At 44.4% G+C, this 23,429-nt stretch overlaps 1 pseudogene; it reads right to left on the bottom strand.

The window, feature by feature from the left end:
• The window catches only part of LOC136628584 (N-acetyllactosaminide beta-1,3-N-acetylglucosaminyltransferase 3 pseudogene), a 35,968-nt pseudogene extending 18,376 nt beyond the window's left edge, over positions 1 to 17,592 (bottom strand).
• Positions 17,593 to 23,429: the final 5,837 nt, after the last annotated feature.

Here is a 23,429-nt window from a genome sequence, read left to right as displayed (position 1 = left end):
GCGGGTGAGGTCAGGTGATTTCACGGTGCAGAATTCCGCGATGGAATTCCGCATTGTGAGCATTGAGCTATTAGGTTCAATAGAACCTAATAGCTGCGGGCAACGCGGCGAAAATCCGTCCGTGGGAAGGAACCCTAAAGGTTTGCTTTTGTGTTGCCACATTCCAAGAGCCGTATTGATTTTATTTTTCCATTACCAGAGCTCTAGAAGGCCTTGGTTTTTGCAGGATGAACTCTAGTCTTCATTTATCTAATTTTTAGGAACATGTAAAATTTTGATCACTATTTATTCCATTTTTTTCTAGTCGCAAGAGTAACAAAATCTGTAATTCTGGCATGTTTTTTATTTTTATTTTTCACTGCATTCTCTGAGCAGTATAAATAATATATTAAAGTAATTCTACAGGCCGGTATGATTATGCCAATACCAAATTGTAAACGTTTTTTTTCTTTTTCGCTACTTTTTTACAGTTAAATAAAAAAGGGTTTTTTTTAATCGATGCATTCAAAGATCCCTAACATTTTAATTTTTTCAACGGAGCTGTGTAAGGTTTTTTATTTTGCGGGATGAGTTGCACTTTTTATTAGTACCATTTGTTGATCCGTGCAGCATTTTGATCACTTTCTATTCTGTTTTTTTAAGATATGGCAAAAAAAAAATATAACTAATTTAGCCTGTTTAAAAGTTTTTTTTTCCATGCTGTGCACCCTGCAGATTAACCCCTTCCTGCTCCAGGACACACATTTACGTCCTGCAGCGTCGGGGGGTATGTATAAAGAGAGATCGCGGCGGGAGCTCTCTTCATACAGCACAGGCATCAGCTGTTCATTACAGCTGACACCCGCGGGCAATAACTGGAATCGTACAGCACTACGTCATACTGCAGGAGCAATCAAAGCATCGCTAGTTGTGCTCACCCAGGGGGGCTTAAAAAATGTAAAAATTAGATCAATAAAGTTTTATTAATTGTTAAAAAAAAAGTAATAGAAGTTTAAATCACCCCCTTTTGCCATATCTATAATAAAAAAATCTGAATCATAAAAGAAAAATACATATTTGGTATCGCCATGTCCGTAATAGTCTTATCAAAGTAGCGCATTATTGGGGCGTGGCTTAACAAGGCACCGGAACGGCAGCAAAACCCTAGGCTCCGTCCGGCTAAGGCATTTCCACCGACTTCAAGCACTTACCGGAGGATTTATTATACTCCCAGAGCAGCAGGAAGGACCCAAGACACCGGAGATGCCCAGAAGGAGAGACTCCAAGCAAGCTCCGGTGAGACTGGAGTCTTTTTTTGTAGCGCGCGGCTCCGCTCCTGAAATGGCCGCCGAGGCAGCATCGCTCCCTGTGATATCGGAGCCGGAGCTGAAAGAGAGCAGCGGAGCCCCAGCGGAGGATGTAGCAGCCGGGCGACAGCTGAAATCTTCTGCTAATGCAAGCGCCAGCTCCCAGCATAACACCAGCACCTCGGATGCTGTAAGGTCAGTTCAGGGGGGGAAAAATAATGAAAAGAGGTCCCCACCTAAAATGGCGCCGGCCATGCCGCTCCCCAACACTAGATCTCCTACTAGCAGCCCTGCTAAGCAGAAGCAGAGGATGTCTGCTGATTTATCTGATAATGCAAGCGACAGTTCCCAGCACAGCATTAACTCCTCAGATGCTGCAGGGTCAGTCCGGGGGGGAGAAAATAATGAAAATATGTCCTCACCTAAAATGGCGCTGGCCATGCCGCTTCCCAGTACCAGACCACCAACCAGTAGCTCTGCCAAACAAAAGCAGAGAAAGTCTGCTGTAACGGAGGTAGTGGAGGATCTGATCATCACCAATGAAAGTGTAGCAGAAGGAGGGTTAACTAGCCTTGTGGCAACCAACAAACCAGCCTCTGAGATCTATATCAAAGAGGCAATAATGGCTCTCAGGGACACTATACAAACAGACATACTCATGTTGACAACAAAAGTCAATTCCTCAGTTCAAGCTATCAACAACAAAATAGAAAAAAGTGACAAAAAGATGGAGGAGATTGTCGTTTCACACAACTCCTTAATTGATGCGCACAACGATTTGGAAGACAAAGTTAACAAGCTTCAGCTCAAATTGACAGATGTAGAAGATCGCAATAGGCGCAATAACGTAAAGATAAGAGGAATACCAGAAAAAATTTCCAATGCAGAGTTAACAAACTATATTATGCATTTCATGCAAGCTCTCCTCCCCAATACGCCAGAGCACAATCTAAAAATTGACAGGGCCCACAGATTGCCGCGTCCGAAATTCCTGGATGAGAATGTCCCCAGGGATGCGATAGCTCGTATCCATTATTTCAAAACAAAGGAGGAGCTTATGAACGCAGCAAGAAAACTCCAACCATTTCCACATCCGTACTCTGATCTGCGGCTGTTCATAGATCTATCACAGGCTACTCTAGATGAAAGAAGAAAATACGCAGAAATAACCTCAGCTATGAGAAAAGCAAAAATACCTTATAAGTGGGGTTTTCCAACCAAAATAATTACAAATAAAGAAGGTAAATACTACATTTTCCTCAACCCCAAAGCCGCTGCAGACACCTTAACATCATGGGGAATACCCCTCCAAGCACCACCAAACCCACTGCCCAAACGGGACCCTAAAGCATATCAACAAGTTGACAAACAAGATTCCCACGTTCTGAAATGAAGCGTTCCCAAGGATCCGCCGGTAATTACAGATTACTATTCATTGTAGTGCCTGCCTATTGAAGCTGGACTTTATCCCCCACGAAATATGCAAGTTCAATCTTGCCATAACCAGTTTGTTCTGTTATTGTTTTGGGTCTTCCGATTTGCAGCATTCAGCCAACGTCCGTGGCTGCTCAGCAGATCTTCAAACCTGGAGGACTCTGTTTTGTTCTTTTGTTTTGTTCTTATAGGCATCTACAATCTTCTGGATCTCCCACACCCACAACAATCTCTCAAGTCTTCAACATCATGACTGTGAAATTATTATCGTTAAATGTCAACGGCCTGAACTCGCCCTTCAAGAGAAGAAGCGTCTGGAAGGAAGCAACTACGCATAACGTAGAAATTGTATGTATACAGGAGACGCACCTGTTAGACAGGGATTGTAGTAGAATGTCACATAGGTCCTACCCGCAGGTTATCTTTGCGTGTGCCAAGAAAAAACATGCGGGAGTGATGTTAGCATTTAAAGAGGGCACATCGTTCACTATAGAAAAACAAATTTGTGACCCAAGGGGTCGCTTTATAATTTTAACAGGAACCCTTAAAAACCGAAAAGTAACCTTGGTTAACACATATGTACCCAACACGAAACAGATTAGTTTCCTCAACAAACTCATGAAAAAAATAAACAAAATTGCGCAAGGCCCAATACTAACGATAGGAGACTTTAACTTAATCCCAGATAAGGACATGGACACTACTAACCCCGCAATTAAAAGAACTGCCACACTGAATACCTGGATATACAAAAACGCGTTGTACGATTCTTTCAGATGCTTTAATGCTTCGGCGAGAGAATACTCGTACTACTCGCCAAGACATAGGACCTTCTCCAGAATAGACCTATGCTTGGTGGAAAAACCTCTACTTTCACTAATTACAAAAGTAGAAATTGGTACCGCTGTATGGACAGATCACGCCCCACTAGCCATACATCTTAATATAGACTGTCCCAACAAACCCAACAAAACTTGGGGAATAATGTTTACCTGATGACCATCCCAAAGTACAAAAAAGAAATTCAGGAAGCTATATCGGAATATTTCGAATTCAATGACACCCCACAGACAGACCCGATTATCCTATGGAATGCCCATAAAGCGTTCATAAGAGGCATTCTGATAAAATTGGGGTCCAACTATAAAAAAGAAAAATCAAAAAAAATAGATGAGCTGCTTGCAAACCTTCACCTTAAAGAGAGTGAACTCCAAACTAATCCCTCAAAAAAAACGCACGATGATATGCATAAAATTAGACTAGACCTCCGTAAACACCTGCTGGGCGACTTTGAAAAGGAAGTAAATGCTCAAAGAGCTAATGTATACACATCAATAAACAGACCCTCGCGATGGATGGCCAACTTATTAAAGAAAAAAACGATAAAAGCTAATATTCCTTATATTTGGAGTCACCAAAACAATAAAACTAAATTGACACACCCAACGCACATAGCAAATGCATTCTCGTCGTACTATAGCAGCCTATACAATTTGAAAGAGGACGCCCAAACGACCCAGCCTAACAACACCTCAATTCAAAACTTTCTCAAAATGGTGAACCTACCATCCCTAAGCCAAAAACAGGCGGAGATGATGGACGAACCAATCACCATTGCTGAAGTCTCCAAGGTATTAAACTCTCTGAAAAATAATAAAGCACCTGGCCCAGACGGGTATTCTGCAGAATACTTTAAAAACTTCTCAAAGCCGTTAACAAAATATATGACCGATATGTTCATAGAGGCCATGAAGGAGGGCACTTTTCCCCAAGAAATGTTACAGGCTACAATTGTAGTTCTACCAAAACCCGGAAGAGAACCGAACTCACCAAAAAACTTTAGACCCATTTCCTTGTTAAATACTGACATTAAGATTTATGCTAAAACTCTTGCACAACGCATACTCCACGTTCTCCCATATATAATCCACTCTGATCAGATGGGTTTTGTAAAAGGTAGACAGGCCTCGGACAGCACCCGAAAAATTCTAAATCTATTACACTTGATAGAGAAAACACAGACCCCAACTATCTTGCTAACATTAGATGCCGAAAAGGCGTTTGATAGGGTTCATTGGGGGTACATTTTTAAAACGTTAGAAAAATTTGGTTTTGGAGAAAAAATTACGGGGGCTGTCCGGGCTTTATACTCTTCCCCAACAGCAAGAGTCCTGGTGGATGGTGTGCTATCTGATCCGTTGTCAATTACAAATGGTACAAGGCAGGGGTGTCCGCTTTCCCCACTTTTATATGTAATGGCTATAGAGCCTCTGGCGGAGCTGATTCGAGTTGACCCAAATGTGAGGGGTGTCCCGGTGAACCACAGGCAGTACAAATTGGGACTGTTCGCTGATGATGTAATTTTGTCATTGACCCATCCCCTGGGATCATTGCGGTCTGCCTGTGCGATACTGGAGCACTTCAGCAGGGTCTCCATGTACAAGTTAAATGTCGAGAAGTCTCTCATACTAGGCCTGAACCTGCCGAGGGATCTGAGAAAGGAGATCCAAGCGGAGTTCCCATTTGTGTGGAGAGAAGAAAGTATCCCATATTTGGGAATAGCTTTAACACCACTGCTTAAGAACATAGAAAGTGAGAACTATCCCAAACTTTTAATCACTACTCAAAAAGAGATAGATCACCTTGCTAAATTAAACTTGACATGGTTTGGAAAGATCATGGCTTATAAGATGAAAATCCTACCCCTAATATTATACTACTTCAGAGTTCTTCCTATTTCTATATCCAACACTACCTTAAACAAACTCCAAAGACAACTGAACGCGTTCATATGGAGTGGGAAGAAGCCCCGCATAGCTTTATCGGTTCTGTCTTTGCACAGAAGAAATGGAGGCGCGGATATACCCAACATAACCGCATATCATAAAGCTACGGTTTTAAACCAATCTAGACAGTTGCTGCCTACTAGTGGCGACTTGGGCTGGCCCACCATGGAGAGAGGTTTTCTAAAAAACATCTCAGGTCAGGCTTTGATATATGCCATCTCAGTTGAAAAACATTTATACCCAAAAAAATTGAAGCCACAAGTCACTGCATCACCCGCGACTTTGCGCACCTCAATCGACATGTGGGGTGAACTTTCGAACAAGATTGGGTCGGAGGTTATCATGTCCAGACCTCCTCTGCCCATAGAAATACTGAACCTTTACCTCCCAGACATGGACTTAAGGCCTTGGATAGCCAGAGGGGTTAAAAGAATCGGAGATCTGGCGGTCGCGGATAAAATCAAAAGTTTCAATGAATTACAGCTTAAACACGACCTCCCAATGGGCGAACTTTTCAACCACTTAAAAATAAGCTCCTTCCTGAAGGACACATCTTTACATTTGATCGCGCTCCCGGCGACACTAATAAATATAATTAACCTATCGGGCTTAAAAAGAAAGTCTGAAACAAAATTGTTTTACGACATTATGACTAACAATACATCTTTGAAGAAAAAATCATTTATGTTGAGCTGGGAAAAAGAATTGAGGGCCATCATACCAGAAAACTCATGGTCTAGAGCACTGTCGTTGGCCTCCAAATCTACAAAAGGTCTGGGTATATTAGAGACCCAAACCAAATTAACATTAAGATGGTACTATACGCCTTCATTAATCTACAACAGATCGAAGATAGGCGATGGACTGTGTTGGAGGGAGTGCGGTCAAAAGGGAACGCTTGCCCATATATTTTGGTCTTGCCCCAAACTAAAACCGTATTGGGATAAAATTTTCATCTTCTTGGAACACACACTCGCTTACACTATACCTCGAAGAGCATCTCTAGCTCTGCTATTGGTGGGTTCCGAAGACTTCCCTAGACAGATAAGACCCCTGTTGGCGCATTCCCTAATGACAGCCAAAACCATAATCGCAAAATACTGGAGGAATCTGGTACCCCCAGAAATTGAGGAGTTCAAACACCGTTTGGCAGAACAATATGCTAGTGAAAAATGGCTAGCATTCCGCAACAATACGACTAAACAGTTTGACGCACAATGGGAGTTGTGGAGATCTAAATACGATAATTGACAATACAATTTACTCATAGATGCCATGTTTATTGCTTATTGTTTACTGTTTAAGGTTTATTGTTCACACCTTAAAGATATAAATTTGAGTATACATTTCAGTACAGAATGTTCACCTCAAATTTTCCTTATACGGTTCTTATGTATGAATAAGATAATTTGTCTTTTATTATAATCTTCCATGGAAAAATCCAGCATGATTAATCGGAGTTGCGTTAAACCTTTCTTTATTACTTACCCTATTGCTAAGATGTTCGCAACGTAAATGACATATTGTACTGTACTGCTGTTTTTGTATCTACGCTAATTTTTGTAATGTATTAAGAATCTCAATAAAAAAATTATTACAATAAAAAAAAAAAAAGTAGCGCATTATTTACACGGTGAACGTCGTCTGAAAAGAAAAAAAAAAAAAGAAGAACGCCAGAAATTCACTTTTTCTGTCACCCTGTCTCTCAGAAAAAAATACAATAAAAGGCGATCGAAAAGTCGTATGTATTCTGAATTGGTACTAATGTAAACTACAGGACATCCCGCAAAAAACGAGCCCTCGCATATTTACGTTGACGGAAAAATAAAAAAAAGTTATTGTGTGCAAAAGATGGAGAAAATAATTGTAAAAAATTAAAATGTCTGAAAAAAATAAAAGTACTACAGCAAAAGACAAAAAAAAAACAAAAACACTGTACAAGTTTAGTATCATAGTAATCATACTGACCCATAGAGTACAGCTATGTCATTTTTGTTGCAGTCTGTGCGCCGTAAAAACAAAACGCACTGAAAGATGGTGGAATGTCGTTTTTTTCATTTTACTCGACTTTTAAAAAAGTTTTTCAGTACATTATATGGTACTTTAGATAGAACCATTGAAAAATACAACTCGTCCCGCAAAAAACAAGCCCTCATGCAGCGATGCCGATGAATGAATAAAGGTGTTACGATTTTTTAAAAGGGGGAAGGGAAAGACAAAGAGGGGCAAAAGAAAAAAAAAGGGGGGGGGGCCACGTCATTAAGGGGTTAAATAATGTACTAACTTCCTTCTCTGGGTCATTACGAACACAGGGATACCACATGTGTAATTTTGTTTTTAATTTTTTACAAAGTAAAGGGAGAAAGGTGGGGTTTGGGCGTTTATTTTTTCATACTATATGTTTTTTAACTTTTTTAACTTTTTAAAAAATGTTGTACCTTTAGGGGACTTGAATAGTACTTTTTTAAAATTATTATTTTAATACCCTGCTATGGTGAGGCACAGCAGGGTATTAGACAGGCTATGACACTCAGATAGAGTTTGAGAGTCATAACCTAAGCTGGCAGCCCCAGAGGCTATATTCAAGCCTCCGGGTGCCACAGAGACCCATCAGGACCTCTGATCACATTGCGGGGATCCGATGGTGACAGCCCTTTACATGCTTAGGTCGCATAGACCGTGGCATGTAAAGGGTTAAACAACAGAGATCAGAGGTTTTCTCCATTCTCTGCTTTAAGAGCTGGTGCCTGGCTATCATCTGACAGAGGAAGCCCCCTCCCTCTGTCAGCCCCTTACATGCTGCGGTCACATAGACCGTAGGATGTAAAGGGCTAAACCAGCAGAGATCGGAGGTTTTCTCTGTTCTCAGCTGTAAGAGCTGGTGCCCGGCTATCCTCTGAAAGCCGAGCACCAGCTCTCCCTGCCATGGGGGAATCATCGAACGGCTTCTGACAAGACGATGGTCTCTGTGGCAACTGAAGGGGTTACTGGTGTCAAAGAAAGAGTGTTGATCTCCGTTAATCCTAAAAGTTGCAAAGCTATGCTCATCAATTTTTGGGACTGGGTTTACATACGCAACCACAGTTGCATTGTCCAAAAAAGTCTTTACATGCTTCCCTGCAATCATGTGAATTGATTGGGACAGGATGACTTATTTCCCTTGTATTCTGGGATTTTTTTTTGCCATGATGGATCCCACTGATCCTGAAGTAGATAACCCTCTAGATGGGCACTTCACCCCCATGGGATTGCATCTGCAGTAATGATAGGAGAACTCTCCTTTAGCCAATGCACCCCTTTTTATAGATTTACACGCATTGACCACCAGCAAAGATAGGTTTTTACTGATTTGGAGATGACAAGCTGGTTCAAGAAGGAAGGAGACCCGTCCAGTTCCAAAGATCCAAAATTTCAGGCCGGAGTTGTCTGGTATGCAATTGTGCCCAACTTACCACAGAAATGCATGAAGTTAGTCAAACCAGGACACACACGGCCCGTGTGCAGGAAATTTTCCCAAAATCCACAAGACTTACACATTTTTGACTTATGAATTGATCTTTCTCCAGAGCTAGAAGACATAACTAGAACTTGGTATCCAGGAGGATTCCCAGAAACCATCTCGAGTTTGGTACTAGGGAAGATTTTTCCCAATTTATGTTCCAACCTAAATTGGACATTATTGATACAACCCTCTAAATCTGAACCTTCAGAATTTCCATTTAAGGAGAAAATCGTCCACGTATGGGATGACTATATCCTGCTCTCTTACATGAGCCATCATCTCTGCTACCAACTTTGTAAAAAGTCTCAGGCCTGAGATATTCCAAATGGTAAGGCCTGAAACTGAAGATGCAATATTGATTGTTCTGTTATCACTACCATATATCGGAATAAAATAATAGGCTTCCTTGATGTCTTTCGATGCCATTACACACTTTTTGAACAGATAACTAACCGTCATCAAAATAGCTTCAATTCAGAATTTCTGATATACTAGATAACGGTTTAGGTCTTTTAAGTTTATTATTGTCTGAAAGGTTCTTTTTTTTTTTTTTAACTAAAAAGAGAATGGATTAAAAATGTTTTTCTCTACTCCTAGAATGGGAACTAAGACTTTTTTGTTTATGAGAAAATAAAGCTTTACTAAATGGATTTCAATGAGAGTTCCGCCTGCAGTTACACAAAGATCGGCCCGGAGACTTCCGCTGCTTCTGCTCTGACCTCTATGTATTTGCTGAGCGGACAGCATGCGCCAGCTAAGCTGATCAGTCCCAAACGGCGGACCTCAGCCAATCAACTATTGATGACCTATAAACTCCAAATCTCAATGCATCTGAAATAAAGTCAATTGCTTTGGACATGGTAGGTAAAGATTCCAAAATTGGTTTTCATGGGGTTTTATTTATAATTTGAGACTCCAGCTAATCTAACGATATTTTAAAGGATCGCGCTACTGAGGTGGCTGCAATACAGGGCTTAGAAGAGGTTGTAAATGCCTCTCAGTTCTTTTTTAAGGCAAACTTCCTCCCTTCTCGCTAAAGGATCTTTCAAACATCCTGGATCTTCAAATGAAAGAGCTGATTTCTTTGAAATCTTTGCAATAGATGCATCAATTTTTGGAGCCCCAATCTGTAACCACCTCATTAAAGGTCAATTTTCTTTTAACAGCCTTGGTAACATAGAAACTTCTATCAGGTTGTTTCTACCGGTTAGGAATTTTTTAAATCTTCCGGAAAAGGAAACACTTTAAAAGGTCAAATATTTGATTTTGAACAGAACAGGACTTTCTAACTTTCTCTATGTTCACTGTAGATCTACCACTGCAGGAGACCTGTATTCTCTGATTAAAAGAATTGTTAAGCAGCTAGTTCATCTTCAGAAGAGGAATCATAGGATAAAGATTTCTCCTTTCGCAAATACCTCTGATGCACTAGAATCCAAAGTATTTATATGGAGAGATTTAAGGTGAGGAAATTTAATCCCATAAATACAGTAAACCCTTGAGTAGCATTACTCTTAAGTAAAGCTGTTTTCAACTTAAGTCGATGTGTCAGGGCAGTGGCGGGCCCTCAAATAAAGTTGCATTCCTCAGATAAGGGTGCCGACCGCTCCATGACCCCGGGCGCCACTCAGTGAGGTGGCGCGCAGCTGATGCCGGTCACTTCCTGCTTCTCCTGCATCAGCGCGCGCCTACTCCTCCCCCTCCCCTCTCCATAGTGCTGGCTGAACGTTACTGTGTCTGCCTGCCTCCTGACCCAGTACAGCAACTGAATCCCCAAAGTGCCGGCTGAACGCTGCCTGCCTCCTGAATCCCCAATTGTAGTCCTTCTTTGGTTAAGAATGTTATAAATATGTACTGCTATAATGATGTCCCTGCAGTCCTATGTCAAAGCAGAGATAACACAGTAATACGTACTGCTATAATGATGTCCCTGCAGTCCTATGTCAAACCACAGATAACACAGCGATACATGCTGCTATAATGATGTCTCTGCAATGTTAAAGGGGTTGTCTCGCGAAAGCAAGTGGGGTTAAGCACTTCTGTATGGCCATATTAATGCACTTTGTAATGTACATCGTGCATTAAATATGAGCCATACAGAAGTTATTCACTTACCTGCTCCGTTGCTGGCGTCCACGTCTCCATGGTGCCGTCTAATTTCGCTGGCTTCTTGCTTTTTTAGACGCGCTTGCGATGTGCGGTCTTTTGCCTGGTGAATGGGGCCGCTCGTGCCGGAGAGCTGGTCATCGCGTCATCGTAGCTCCGCCCCGTCACGTGTGCCGATTCTAGCCAATCAGGAGGCTGGAATCGGCAATGGAACGCACAGAGCTCATGGTGCACCATGGGAGAAGACCCGCGGTGCACCATGGGAGAAAACCGCAGTGCATCCCTGGGAAAGGACCGGCGGCCATCTTAGGGAGATTTTTTAAACGCCTTATTTCGTCGGATCCGTGAGTAGCACCGCTTTAATTTGCTATTTTATGCCAGGGGGGGGGGGGGGGGGGGGAATGGGGCAATGTTAAATTTTGATGCTTGCTGCGAGACAACCCCTTTAATTTATTCTTTACAGTTGTGTTTTATATTCATTCAGCATTGTTATTGTTTTTGGTATTAAAGACCAGAGTTATTCTCTATTAAATGGGGTTTGGTGTGTTTTTGGAACATCTAGAACCAATTAATTGGATTTACAATAATTCCTATGGAAATAATGTCCTCAACTAACATTGATTTCTACTAAAGTCCATTGCTTCCGGACGGATTAGTGACGTTAGTTGAGGTTCTACTGTAGTAGGAAGACATCTTTTAAAAACCTTCATAGAACTATGACTATTCCGCCTTTACAATCTCCGCAACATTCTTAACCAAAGAAGGACATTCATCAGCTACAATTTTAGCCAAACACAGCTAACACAGGGCTTTAGTATGAACAGAAGGGAGTTTCCTTTTACACAAAGCACATTCTCTATTCTTAGATTTGTTCAAAGCTTTCTTCAGAATATCCCTAGATAATAGAACATAAAACAATAAGATAATAAAATGAGAGATTTCAACAAACGTAGGGAATTATAGGCAAGGAAATTTTCTTGGGGGACATTCTCTCATACCCCACCGGATTACGATGCTTATTTCTTGAACTGGAGCAAGGTTTTCAGAGCGCTGATGACCATCCCCATTGTTCTGCATAGTGCTTGTACCTTCTCTGAAAAGAGGTGCTCCTTATATCCCTAATCCCCCCCTTCTATCAGTGCCTGCACCAATAACGCCAGGTAAGGATGGCTCCACCATGCAACCGACATTGTGTCCTTATTATGCTCCACCCCCGGAAGCCACGTTACCCAGGCGGACCTGAAGTCAAGAAGGTCACATGACTGGAACTTCCAGACCGGAACATTGAAGCCACAGCCTTCGTGAAAGAGAGGGAGAATAGGTAGCTGCAGAGAATACCGCAGCTCTAGGACAGTGCCAGCACCAAATTATATCAGGTATCTTTGCAACAACAAGACTCCCTTGGCAGCTCGGGGCAGCCTCCCATCTGCCGCGAATCAACAAAGCCCTGCATACAAGAACCAACTGCTTCCTGGAAGTAAGGCAGAAGGGCAGTATGCAATACAGGAAAGGAGGGAAAAAAATAAAACAGACTTCTCAGCGGCTCCATGCAAAGGCTTCACTAAGGGCTCCTGTCCATAGACGATGTGCGTTGCTATGGAAATCGCAGCTCCCTGTCCACGAGCGGAGAATCATAGCGATTTGCGGCATACCGCAATTCTCCTGTCAGATAGACTCACCGCAGAGAACTGTCAGTTCTCTCATCTGCTCCCCAGCGGTGGAATATCGCTAGTGATATTCCGCCTCGCCCATGGACAGGGGGCCTAATTCTTTTATATGGGAAGGAAGGCCCTGCGGAACCTGTTAGTGATGTGAGAAGCTGTTTTCTGGGAACATCCAAAAGAACACTACCTGTCCCATGAACAGGAAACTGAGGATGAAGAGGGTGTTCCTGCCTTTAAAGCGACCTCGGAGGTCCCCGTTTCCTGTCCGATGGGAGGTGGTCTCTTAAAGGTGCTGTCATAGGAGTAAGGGGAATTCCAGTACAGACAAATCCACACTAAAATCCCAATGACTTACATGTGACTTCTGATGCATATTTCGCCCTTTGCAAATCTGCAGCAAATTCCACATTTAAGGCCTCATGTCCACGGGCACGCACGGTTTTCCAAGTGTGTCGCGGAGGGATCTTCTTTCTTCTGCCCGGTGGATGCGCTCTGCATACCAGCGGCATGCTGCACGCATGCGCCGTGCTAACTTTTTTTATTGACTCTCCTGCGGATCTGCGGCACAGCCACAATGACACCTGTGGCTCAGCCACAATGACACCTGTGGCTGTGACGGGGATATGGCGGCTTCCATTGACTTTAATGGAAGCCGTCCCTGCGGAATCTGCAGAAAAGTGGAGCGTGCGATCTGGGGAAAAGAAAAAAAAAATTACATCCGCATGCATTTAATTGCCCTGCAGATGCTAATGCATCCCTATGGGCTTCTAGATCTGCGAATCACAAACGCAGATTTTATAATTAAAATCTGCCTGTGGACATTGGGCCTAAGACAGCGGATTTTTGTGTAAATTTGTCCATGGCTGAGTTTCCCACCATGTGTGTAAGCACCCAAAGAGATACTTACAGTACATAGTATAACGAATCCATTGTTCACATATATATCTATATAATATGAGTTTTTTAATTTAAATATTAGCACAAAGATCATCTAAGTACAGATATCTTAAGGTCCAAGCTGCACCAAATGATAAAATAGATATGTAATTTGTGGTCTAATATACAGTTAGAATCCGGGTAGTTTTCAGAGCAGTATAGTAAGTAAACAGTGCAGTTTATTAAAGCAACGCTCTAGCTTTGGGACAAAATTCTATCCGCAGACCGGATGGTGGAGAGGGTATATTACTTTCAGTTGATTGTCGGCTGTTACGTTCCGCCAGTGCTGATCCAGTTTTCAGCCACCAGTGTTTACTAATTACACAATGCACTGTTCTGTAATTGGATAGCGCTGATCATGCAGCATTGGCCAATCACCGAGCATGTAGACTGCATTGATGGTCCTAACATTACCAATATACTATTAGGTAGTCTTCACCACCTGAAAACAGCACCAGGAACCCGTGAACCAAAAAACAACGGACAAAAATTGACTATAGCAATGTAACCCCTCCACCCTCCGATCCCGGAACAGGATTTTGTCCTGAAACATGGAGGGTCACTGTAATGCACATTTTTTTTCCCCAGCTCAAAAAGAGGCACATTTAGGGCTCCTACCCACTTGCATTCTTTTAACGCGAATCTCAATGGGACTTTTTTAATGTTAAAAACGTATCGCAAGTTCGTGCTTTGCGATTTTTGCGCGATGCGTTTTTTAACATTAGAAAGTCCCATTGACATTCGCGTTAAAAAAAAACCACAACGTTAACGGAGTGTTAAAAAAACGCAAGTGCGTAGGAGCCCTTAGTCTGTATTCACACTAGAGATGAGCGAACGTACTCGTTTCGAGTACTTACGCACCCGAGTACCGCCATTTTCGAGTACTTCAGTACTCGGGTGAAAAGATTCGGGGGGCGGGGAGAGGCGTGGCGGTGCGGGGGGGAGCAGCGGGGAACAGGGGGGAGCCCTCTCTCTCTCCCTCTCCCCCCCACTCCTACCCCCTGTGCCGCCACGGCGCCCCTCGAATTTTTTCGCCAGAGTACGGAAGTACTCGGAATTCGCGGTATTCGGGCGAAAAAGGGGCGTGGCCAAGCACATTCGCTCATCTCTAATTCACACAGATCAGTGTGACGTAGGTCAGGGAAAATGTGACCCACATTGAACTCTTTCGTCACCTCTGACGAAATTAACCACAGAGGCTTTGCACGCAGCCTCCGAACTGTGGGAACACAGCTTAGTCATACCTGTTAACTCTTTAAGGACTAAGCGCTGTACAGTGCTTGGTCCTGGGCTTCAATCAGGTGGCAGGCCATAAAAACAAAAAGTAGGGCCATAAGGCGGGCTTAACACGACCGGATTGTCACTACGGAATTTGCGGCGGGCATCTGCACGGAGGATCCGCAGCAAATAGTATGCTTTGAAAGATATGTAAATTCGCTTTTTCCTTCACACACGCGGAAACAAATTGCAATTTTCACGAGTGGAGGAAAAACTAAATAAAATTGCAGCCTAGTAACATAGTATGTAAGGCCGAATGAAGACAATGTCCATCTAGTTCAGCATGCTCTATTTTGTTGTGAATGGCTTCCATTGAAGTCAATGGAAGCTGTCCGGCCCGCGTCATCACTTAGCGACGGTGCAGAAAAAAAACCTAAAAATAAAAAACAAAAAACTGTACTCAGCATGACAGCCTGCGAGCGTCCATAGTCATCTGCAGTACAGCAAAAGCAGATACGTGGGGTTGCCGGCCGGGGTAGGAGCCAGAGTCCGCTACAGGAACCACAAAAATGTCTAAAACTACCAAGTGCCTAAAATCATACAACATTGTCTAGTCCTTAAAGGGGTTGTCTCGCGAAACCAAGTGGGGTTAAGCACTTCTATATGGCCATATTAATGCACTTTGTAATATACATTGTGCATTAAATATGAGCCATACAGAAGTTATTCCACTTACCTGCTCCGTTGCTAGCGTCCTCGTCTCCATGGTTCCGTCTAAATTCGCTGACAGCTTGCTTTTTTAGACGCGCTTGCGCAGTCCGTTCTTCTCCTTTCAGCACGAGCCGCTTCAGTGTGCTCCCCGCTACAGCTCTTCTGCGCATGCGCAGACGAGCTGTCACTGCTCGGGAGCGCGCTGGAGCGGCCATTCTGTACCATCCTCTGTTAGAGGAAGGTGCAGCGCCGCCGAGCTGTCCCAAGAAGCCGCCCAGCTGTCTCGCCGTCCTGCCGCCCAGGTAAGTGATGGGCCGGGGGGGCTGCCGCTGCGCCGGGGGGGGGCTGCCGCTGCGCCGGGGGGGCTGTCGCTGCGATGGGGGGGGCTGCGCCGGTTACCTGCTGCCTGGCGGTGGGTGACTGGTCGGCCGTGTTCAATCCCGGGGTCTGGTCGGCGGCTGCGGGGCGTCTGGTTGTCATGGAGACACAGCTGGTAGCGTCTCGGGAGCGCGCACGTCGGGCTACAGCAAACGATGGGAAAAGAGCCGGCGGCCATCTTGGGAAAATTTTTATAAGTTGCTGAAACGCTGGAACGGTAAGTACAAACCAGCTAGAAAAGTCATTTACAGGGGGGCTTAGTAATGTGTGCTTAATAAGGGGGACTGGGCAAAAAAAAATTCACTGCTTCCTCGAGACATCTCCTTAAGGCAGCTGGGCATTTCAGTCCCGCTAAGTGCCCGTGAAAATCACGGCCCAATAACGGGACGAAACGTTACCATCGATTTCAATGGTTTCATTTTTACTACAGGACAGGATCTTATCTTCTCGTTATGTTTTTTCCCCCAAACTCAGGCGAAGCTTGAGTAGTACAAAAACTGGTCCATGTGCTAATACGCTCCGTAGTGGCAAGCGTATTAGCGCATGCGCTCACGTGTTTTTGCTCTTAGGCCGAATTCACACAAACGTATTTGCACGTGAAAATTTTTTGCCGCAATACACAGCAAATAGAGCCCACTGATTATCAATGGGTTCGTTCACATGTATTTGGTGTGCGCAATTCTGTTGAGCAAAAAATATGCAGCATGCTCTATTTTCCTGCGCATTTTGAACTGACGGAACGATTGGCCATTCCAATGGACAGGAGCATCCGCGTGAGCAAACATGATTGTACAGTACAATCCGCGTGAGCAAACATGCAACGTCCATTCTGTAAAAACGAACGCAAGCGGTGTTATTTGTAGAACTCCAACTTATTCGGCAGTGCTCATTTTACCGACCATGGAACAATGGCAGACTGGGTCCACCTTGAGCCGGACAATGCGGGGATTGAACCCGCAACCTTCAGGTCGTGAGCAAGAGCTTAGGACTGCATTTCTGCAGCCTGAACACTCTGCGGCACAGAAGGCGGAATAGGCCGCACAATGCGCTGCGGTACATTCTTCACCACAACGCACAGTGGGACCTGCGGATTCTGGCGCGGAATTCCACAGCTGCGGATTTGGCGGCGTAATTCGCGTCTGAAAGGTCCCTCAGAACTTCACATGTACAACTTGTGCGACTTTCTCACAGACGCTCACGTAAACATATCGATAGTCCCCATTATAACAGGTCCACCTCACTTGTCCTCAGCACTCCCCATGGCCACCAGTTTCCATCCCTCCTAGCCTCCTGCATAGGAGACATAACCCCGCGACCTCATCTAGAGCTCCGGAGCAGCAGTTCTCCTCACGAGCGGCGCTCAGTCACGTAGTTCTCCCTCGCCCCGCTCTGGTTTTCCCGCCCACAGCGACCCCTCGTCTTGTCCGTTACCTCAGTCGGGTCCTTCCCGCAGGTGCTACCATCGGAGAAGGCTGTGGGTGAGGGAGGAGTGTGAAGTAGGAAGGGGCTGTGATGCCGAGCACGGCAGGAAGAGATAAGCTGGCTGTAGTTTGCGGTCAGGTCGCCTTGATGGAGTGTGATAAGCGCGCAGTGCTGAGGTAACCTCACGGACCGCCATAGCGCTGCTCCTGCCCTGACGCAGTCAGCGGACGGTTGTGCTTCTGATTACCAAACTAGTTATTTTTTGTTTTTGATCATTTCTGCTTTTCAAAAGCCAAAACTTGTTTATTTCTTCCTGTCAGCATAGCAGGGCTTCCATGTAGTAAGGCCCAATGCATACCGGCGGCGTATAGATTCCGCAGCAACTACCACCCATCGACCTGCTACGCAAAACTGCTTTTTTTTTTCGTGTCCACGAGCGAAAAGCAATTGTGATTTTACGCTGGCGGAGGGAAAATGGCAGCTTGTCCTATTTCTGAGCGGATTCCGTGCGGACGGCTTCCATTGGTGTCAGTGGAAGCCATCCGACCTGCGGCCCTCCCGCAATCATCATTGCGGAAAGGTTTCAGGATCCGTGTCATCGCCTAGCGACGGCAGTATCTTATCGCCTTTTCGGTTTGCGGATGAAAAATCGAAACCTGCTCAATTTTTGCATGGATTCCGTGCGGACGGCTTCCATTGAAGTCAACGGAAGCCGTCCGATCCACGGCCCTTCCACCATTGACATTGCGGATAGGTCGTGGATTCTGTGTCATTGTGTCTGTACCGTGCAGGTCCAACGGCGAGCCGTGCGGACAACCTGCAATACGGATGAAGATACAGAAGGTCAGGTACGCACGGACGCCACTGTTGAGAGGGCCGGATTCCGCATGTGGAATCCGGCCCGCCAGTGTGCATGTGGCCTTTATCTATCAATGTCGCTGTCTGACGGTGTGCTTTTTGCCGGACGAGATGTATTTTTCAATGGTACTACTTAAAGGGGTTGTCCCGCGGCAGCAAGTGGTGTTAAGCACTTCTGTATGGCCATATTAATGCACTTTGTAATATACATTGTGCATTAAATATGAGCCATACAGAAGTTATTCACTTACCTGCTCCGTTGCTAGCGTCCCCGTCTCCATGGTTCCGTCTAAATTCGCTGGCAGCTTGCTTTTTTAGACGCGCTTGCGCAGTCCGGTCTTCTCCTTTCAGCACGAGCCGCTTCAGTGTGCTCCCCGCTACAGCTCTTCTGCGCATGCGCAGACGAGCTGTCACTGCTCGGGAGCGCGCTGGAGCAGCCATTCTGTACCATCCTCTGTTAGAGGAAGGTGCAGAGCCGCCCAGCTGTCCCGAGAAGCCGCCCAGCTGTCCCGCCGTCCTGGTAAGTGATGGGCCGGGGGGGCTGCCGCTGCGATGGGGGGGGCTGCCGCTGCGATGGGGGGGGGGCTGCCGCTGCGATGGGGGGGGGGCTGCCGCTGCGATGGGGGGGGGGCTGCCGCTGCGATGGGGGGGGGGGCTGCCGCTGTGATGGGGGGGCTGTCGCTGCGATGGGGGGGGGGGGGGCTGCGCCGGTTACCTGCTGCCTGGCGGTGCGTGACTGGTCGGCTGTGTTCACTCCAGGGGTCCGGTCGGCGGCTGCGGGGCGTCTGGTTGTCAGGGAGACACAGCTGGTAGCGTCTCGGGAGCGCGCACGTCGGGCTACAGCAAGCGATGGGAAAAGAGCCGGCGGCCATCTTGGGGAAACTTTTTATAAGTTGCTGAAACGCTGGAACGTTAAGTACAAACCAGCTAGAAAACTCATTTACAGGGGGGCTTAGTAATGTGTGCTTAATTAGGGGGACTGGGCAATAAAAAAAAATCCACTCCTGCCTCGAGACATCTCCTTTAATGTACCGTATAATGTACTAAAAAATTCTAAGTGGAGTGAAATGGGGAAAAAAACACATTTCTGACATCTTGGGGGATTCTTGTTTCCACGGCGTAAACACTGCAGCAAAAATGACAACTTTATTCTATTGGTCAGTACGCTTGCAAAGATACAAAATTTATATAGTTTTTTTTTTTTTTGCCGTACTACTTAAAATTATTTTTTACCAAAGTTATTTTATTTGCTTCTGCCAGCCATTACTCTTTTTTATTTTTCTGTCGACTTCAGTTGTGTGAGGGTTCCTTCTTGGAGGGACACCCTGCAGTTTGTATTGGTACCATTTTGGGGTACATATGATTTTTTGATCACTTTTTATTCCATTCTTTTCTTGTAGACTGGGTGACTAAAAAGGGCATTTATGATGGTTTTTTTTCTGAGGATATTCACTGTGTAAGATAAATAATGCATTACTTTGATATGTCAGATTTTTATAGACGCAGCGATACCAAATATACTCGGGGGGGGGTGGGGGGTTCTATCAAAAAATATGGAAAAGTTTTTTTTTTATTTTAATAACCTTTTTTTAATTAATATTTTTATTTTTTTTACAAATTTTTAGTTCCTTCGATCACTCCTAGAGTAAAATGTAATACCATAATGTCAAGCCACACTATAGGGATGGCTTCAATCTGCAATAGCAGCACTGGGAGTTTTCAAAAGGCCGTAACTGTGTGCCGAGTTTTGCAGCAAAACAATAGCTCGTTCTAGGCAATTGAACAAAGAGGGTTTTGTCTTTGACACCCACCTTCACCTCCGTCTGCAGTGGTGTGATTGACACAACTGGATTGCTATAGGCCTCTTTTGTCATGAGCTTCACTTGGTTTATTACTTTTTTTCTTTTACTGCATATGTATATATGTCAAAGTGCTAATGACCACTTGTCCATGAGTGAGTGCATCTTATCTCCCCCCTGATCACATGCATTGACGTCATTGCAGGTCCTAAAGCATAAAACATGCAGAGCCTGACAGCAGGTGAGTGCCCCGTGGTGATGTGATCAATCACCTGGGCTCTGAGTTCCGCCCCTGATCACATGATGCTGACGTCATCACAGGTGCTTCACTTTATTAAAACTCTGCAGAGCCGGACAGCAGCCGTGTGCTGACACGACCTGTGATGATGTCACCGCCATGTAATCATTCACATCTCTTAGCTCCGCCCCTGATCGCATGACAGTGATCCTAAACAAGCAGAGGCCGATGAAGAATGTATATAGTACAGCTGTGTGTGGTGTGTGTGATACCTGCATCTGGCAGAGCTGTGTGCGTGACACACGCATGTAGCAGAGCTCTGTGTGTGACATGTGCATCTAGCAGAGTTGTGTGTGACACGCGCATGTAGCAGTGCTAGCTGTGTGTGTGTTTGACATTTGCATATAGCAAAGCTGTGTGTGTGTGTATGACATTTGCAGAGCTATGTGCTGTGTATGTGACACGCATGTAATGTAGCAGAGCTATGTGCTGTGTGTGTGACGCGTATGTAATGTAGCAGAGCTTTGTGCTGTGTGTGTGACGCACATGTAACGTAGCAGAGCTGTGTGTGGTGTGTAATGCACATGTAATGTAGCAGAGCTGTGTGTGACATACATAAAATGTAGTAGAGCTGTGTCTGAGATATGCATATAATGTAACAGAGGTGTGTGTGTGTGTGTGTGTGTGTGTGTGTGTGTGTGTGTGTGTGTGTGTGTGTGAGATGCACAAGTAGCAGAGATCTGTGTGTGTCACAAGCGCATGTAGCAGAGCTGTGTGTGGTGTGTGACATGCATATAGCAGAGCTGTGTGGTGTGTGTGACATGCATATAGCAGAGTTGTGTGGTATGTGTGACACGCACAAGTAGCAGAGCTGTGTGTGGTGTGTGTGATGCACATTTTGCAGAGCTGTTTGTGGTGTGTGTGACGGCACATGTAGCAGAGCTGTGTGTGACGTGCATATAGCAGAGAAACACTGGTACTATAAGTGTATGTATATGTGTGTGTTTTTATATATATATATATATATATCTCATTCCATTTGAAGAGGAAAAAATATATATATGTTAATATTTTTTGATGATTCATGTTTTTATGACTCTTAGGCCTCATGTCCACGGGGAAAATCAGGCCCGCCACTGATTTTTTATGCAGAATCCCGCAGCGGGTCCCTCCTTTTCCGTGAATATGAGGCCTAAAAAGAAGAATTACCTGTCCGGACGCTACGGATCTGCCCTCCGTCGCGTCCGGATCTTCTTACTTCGGCCCAGCGGATGTGCTCGGCACGCCGGCAGCGTGCCGCGCGCATGCGCCGTGCACTCTAATTTTTTTTTTAAAACTCCTGCTCTCCCGCGCTTCCACACCGCAGAGCAGGAATTCAGCTGCTTGTGTGCCGCGGATCCGGACGGCTTCCATAAGCTTCAATAGAAGCCTACGGGAGTCCCGCACTAAAATGGAGCATGCTGCAGGTGTTTTCCCGCACACGCAGTCCACGCCTCAGCGGAAAATGACATCCGCAGGTATTTACCTGCAGGTGTCCAATGCATCCCTATGTGTGGGTGATCCGCTCCGGATTTTAAATGTTGTTTTACTCGTGAATATGAGGCCTTATATTTTACTATTCTCAAACATTTCTTCTAACAAAATCATATCTAATACTGCACTGAAACTTGACCATGGAAGTTTCCATGTGTTTCTACAAGTTTTGACAGATTAAAGAGAAACATTTATTCAGTCTGCATTTCAGTATAGAAGTGAATAGATGTTTTTAACTAATACATGTGATCAAAAATAAGCCAGTGAGGTAATGTAACTTATTATATTTGTTATTAAATGTAATTTATAGTAGAATCAATAGCCCACCAACTAGATGTCCGGTCTGTTAACAAGAAAGTGTAATTAATCGTTCTGTTAGTTAATGGTTATTATAATTTACAACAAAGGTTCTTAATCTGTCTTATAAGTAGAGATGAGCGAGCACCCAAATGCTCGAGTCCACGTTATTCGAGTCGAGTTTTTCGTAAAATTCGAGAGCTCTACTCAAGTAACGAACCTCATGGACTACAATGGGAGACTCGAGCATTTTTGTATGTGGGACACCGGGTGCCAAGTGTCTCTCTCTCCCTCTCTCAAAAAAAAATGATTATTCTTATTTTTAGTAAGTTTACATTCAAACGCGTCCTGTCTGTTACCTTATGAAAAAATAAATTAGGAGTGTTTATAACTAACAGATCAGAACACGTACAAAACAGGAAATCTTTTAAGAGTATACTGAAAATAATGCGAAAGAGTCTTGATTATATATTAACTAGGAGAACAGAAATTTTGGAAAAACCAAGCATTTGCTATTCATTTGCATGTCCTGTCTGTTACTAAAAGTCACATGTCATTTACTAAGAGTTGATAGAGAGTTAGGAGGCAGGTATGACATCGATACATTTGTCTCAGTGCATAGTTTAACTACCTATAGCTATTTTTAAAGTTTCAGACAAAAATATTTTAAAAAAATTTGCGTGTGCTTGTCCTGTCCGTGGAATGCACCATATTTATGTGTGTGTGTGTGTAGACAAGATAGTGAGCGGTCTGCAAAGCTTGCAAAAAAGAAGGCTGAGAGGAGACTTAATAGCTGTCTACAAATATTTGAAGGGCTGTCATAGTGCAGAGGGATCAGCCCTATTCTTATTTCCACGAGGAAAGACCACAAGCAATGGGATGAAACTGAAAGGGAGGAGACACAAATTAGACATTAGAAAAAACTTTGACAGTGAGGGTGATCAATGAGTGCAACAGGTTACTACCGAGATGGTGAGTTCTTCAATTAAAATGTTCAAACAAATATCTGTCTAGGATGACTTAATGAATCCTGCACTGAGCAGGGGTTTGTACCAGGTGACCCTGGAGGTCCCTTCCAACTCTACCATTCTATGATTATAAATACCGGTGTATAAGACGACCTTTTAACCCCGGAGAATCTTCTCCAAAGTCGGGGGTCGTCTTATACACCGGGTATAAGCTGTAGAAAAAAAAACAATACCTCCTGCGGCTCTGCTGCAGGCTGTCGCTCCCTCCTCCTCGCCGACAGAGCATTGCTTTC

Source organism: Eleutherodactylus coqui, chromosome 5 (assembly GCF_035609145.1).
Source record: "Eleutherodactylus coqui strain aEleCoq1 chromosome 5, aEleCoq1.hap1, whole genome shotgun sequence".
Lineage (NCBI taxonomy): Eukaryota > Metazoa > Chordata > Amphibia > Anura > Eleutherodactylidae > Eleutherodactylus > Eleutherodactylus coqui.
The sequence above is the reverse complement of the archived record's forward strand: the minus strand, read 5'-3'. Positions and strand labels throughout refer to the sequence as shown.